Source organism: Alligator sinensis, unplaced genomic scaffold (assembly GCF_000455745.1).
Source record: "Alligator sinensis unplaced genomic scaffold, ASM45574v1 scaffold278_1, whole genome shotgun sequence".
NCBI lineage: Eukaryota > Metazoa > Chordata > Crocodylia > Alligatoridae > Alligator > Alligator sinensis.
In genome coordinates, this window is record NW_005841952.1 from 2,911,189 (window position 1) to 2,915,135 (window position 3,947).

The following is a 3,947-nucleotide window of genomic DNA, read 5'->3' on the forward strand; positions in this document are numbered from 1 at the left end:
GCTGTTCTCATGTGTCTCATTTTTGATCTATGCCAGTGAACGAACCCTACATGAATGCCAGTCATCCCAATTCACTTCAGTCTTTCTTTGCTATGCCCCTTAATAGGCTACTGAGCACCCCATCCAGTTTTGCTGGAGCACTTAAAGGGAGCAGAATAGCAAGGCAGTGGCAATGAGAAGGGGATGGTGCAGTGAGGAACCCTTGCAGGGAGTGATGAGAAGACACACAATTTGTGAATCAAAGCATTTCCTCATAGGCCTTCTTACATTAAAAAAAAAAAAAAAAAAATCCTATTCTTGCCCTTTCCAGCCATCTTGGAAATTGTAAGACGTGCAGGTGGCTTGCTAGTGTCATTGTGGTCTCTGTGGCATCTGCAGATCTTTTTTCTCTCTGTATACTTACAGTTTACAGACATTCAAGCAGCCATAAGTGTCCTTTTTAAGTCTGAACTACTGAAGAATGTGCAGTGGTCAAAAGTGAAGAATTTGTAACATCTCATGCAGCTTCAAGTTATGAAAACTTGAGACGGGGTAAACATAGATTCTGGGAGAAATAGCCTTGACCTCCAAAAGCATCAAATGGGCAGAAACATATTGCTGCAGGTAAAAAAAAAGAAAAGAAAAGAAAAAGAAAGGAAAAAAAAAAAAGAGCCCTTCATCTTCTTACCCTTCTGTGCCCCAGAGTTGAAGCTGTACCGAAGCACAATTTGATACTAACCTGATCACTCAATGCTTACAAAGGTCCCTTTGGGAAAGCATAAGGTGAGGTTTAGCTCAGTTGTACCCATCTTCATCCATCCATTGCAAAGAAAGCAATGCTATTGCTCCCTTTTCTCACAGCGCCCTAATTAGTTTCTTCTATTTTTCTTGATTATTTCTTTTTAAAGCACAAAGGAAGCTCCTAGTAGAGGTTAGAGTTTAGGGCTGGAATACAAGAGGTGTGCTGAGTTCGGGCTCTGGCACTGACTTCACGGGGGACTTTGGAGAAGTCATTTAATTTCCTTCAGTCTCAACAAAGCACCATAAGATCCATGAAGGGAAGTGTTACATAGGCGCCAAATATGATCAAGGAAAAGGGAGATAACATAAAATGTTGTCTCTCCTCTTCTGTTGGCCAGCAATTGTTACTCTTTCAGAGCACCCTTTATTCAATGGTTTTAAAACATTTTGCAAGCTATATAATCACGCATTGCAATCCTGGTAGAAGCCAGATAAATAAGATTGGGGAATTTAAGCCACAGAGTGGTTAAGTCACTTGCTTAGGGTCACTTAGTGGTATTGGGACATAGTGGGTGCATCTACACGTTCATTAATATGCCATAGTAAATTACTGAGCATGAAGTTTAGTACCTGCATAAACAAGTACTAAATCAATGGGCAGGAACTGGGGCTATTGCGTAGTAGTGCTGGCACATGATTTTTTAGTGATGCTAACTGTGCAGTAGCTTAATACTACTTTGCAGTAGCATACTAGCACGGGTTTTCTCCAGCACACTACTGCTCAGTGTTATTAGGCTACTATGTAGTAGCCCTATTCAATTCGGATTTGGATTTGGCCCAAATCAGGGACAGTGATTCGATTCGTTGATTTGGATCACTGTCCCTGATTGGATTCGGCCAAATCCAAATCTGACGATTCAATGCTGATTCGGACATAGACACAGCTTTAAATGTTTCTTTCTACATACCTTGAGGTAGCAGCATGGCTCACAATCGCTGCAGTGCTGGGGCTCATGGAGCGTCCCACAAGAGAGCAGAGCCCCCCCACCTCCCCCAATTGCTTGGCAGTGAACCCAGGAGTGAACTAGAAGTGCTTCTGGTCCACTTCCAGATCTGTTGCCGAGCACACTGGGGGGCCCCCCTTTGCTCCTGTGCAACGCTCCATGCGCCCCAGCACTGCAGCAATCACGAGCCGTGCTGCTACCTCGAGATATGTAGAAAAAACATTTAAAGCTATGTCTATGTCCGAATCTGTCCGAATCGATTCAGAGGGTTCCAGTTTGATTTGGAGAGATTAAAGGGTCCTCTGATGCGATTCAGATTCGGAGATTCGGCCGCCAAATCTCTGCCGAATTGAATCAGGGACCGAAGCTTCGCACAGCCCTCCTATGCAGCTAGTGTCTTGTGCAGATGTACCCAGTCTGACTAAAGCCCAAGAGCCACACTCGCAACCCACCTCTTTGCTCAAGCCATTAGGCTGCATTGTCTTTTCCCTGCACTCTTTTAAAAATTGCACCACGTCATTTAGCAGACCAGCTCCACTGTGTTCTGAAAAGCCTCCCTGGCCTATATGGAGAGATGGGATCGTAGAGGAGTGGTGGGATGATAGCACTGAAATCCATCTGGTTTTAAATAGCTCAAGGTCATCTCAGGATGGAAAGGACAACATCACATTTCTGGAGATTTCATTCAATGAACTGTTGATTGGAAAAGCTCTTTCAGATCCCTGTGGAGTAGAGTCTGGAAGAAATGCGTTTTCCAAAAGGAGGACAGCGGGTAAGTTGTTAATGATTTCAATAAAGCAAGAGAAAGAACATTAGGAGGTTAGCCATAAGGGTAAAAAAGAGGAGACTGGTATATTGCTCATTAGTGGTTTGCTAAAATTAACTCCATTACGGTGTTTGCTTTCATTACAAACCTTCCATTTAATTGCAATTACCGCTGAACTGCAAAGAAGGGACCCAGCTTGATGCTACAGGTTGCTAGTATAGAGAGTACATTGCTGAGTTGTGCGAGTTGTTGTTTTTAGGATCAGCCTGTTTGAGCGTAACACTGCCTCGGATTTTGCTATATACATAGCTTTGGAGAATAGCATAAGTGTCTTATTGCTCCTCTCCAAAAGAGACCACATGTAATGATCTAACAGGCACATGCCTGCATAGATAAATCATTCAAATAATAACTAAATTAGAGAGGGCTTGCTCTAAAGCCTGTGCAAATCACTGTGGGCTTTATCAATGACCTCAACAGGTTTGAATCCCAGGGAAAAAAAGGTCCACAATTTTAACTGTAAAGACCTTACCTGTTCTTTAAGGTGGCTCCCAGCCTCCCATTTTGCGTGCTAGTTTACACTTGAGGGTCACGTCCAGACGAGCGTGAACTTTTGTTTCCCAGACACCTTGCACCGCTACTAATTGTTCCCGGGGAATGCCCATGCCATGTGAGCTCTGATGCATGGCAGGTTACCCCAGGTGGGGTAAGGGAGGCTGGGGCCAGCCTTACCTGAGGTCCTGGGGGCCATGGTGAGCTGCAGACATGGCACTCCTGCAGCTGGGAGCCTGGCCTGCAGCCAGATTGGCTCCCAGTTAGCCAGGCTCCAGTTTTGGGTGGGGTATGCTGCTGCCACATGCGCCACTCCACATTTTTTTTGGTGTAGGGTTTATGACCCCAGAATCTCCAGGGTCAACACCCCCCGCACTACAAGGTAGCAGCACGGGGAATGCCTGCATATGCAGTGTATGGTGCTGCAGATGGGTCTGCGGTGCCACATACTGCATGTCCACACTCATCCGGATGTGGCCAAGCATATTACCAGAGACATAAAGCAAGGATGGTAAGGCATTTTGCATACAACAGCCAGCCAGTGAAATGCTGCCAGCCAGCACCTAGCTTGGCGATGGAGGCAGGGGCATTTTTCCATAGGATACATCCTTGTAGAAACAGTTCTAGAAAGGTGAAGAGGAGTCCTATTTAATATACTATAGCTCCAGGCCAGTATTTCCCTCAGACTAGTGCAATGGATAGGGATTACATTGTTGGTGCACAGATGTAGAGTCAAGGCTCCCCACTTTTGAGACCTTATCTGAACCCTGGTAAAGAGTCAGCTACACAACCCATTGTAGTCACTTCAGAATAATGAAGGGCTAAATTGCCAGCGTCTGGATTTGAAACTGTGGATTCATGCATGATACAAAGCCATGACAAACCTGATGCTTAAAATAATAAGC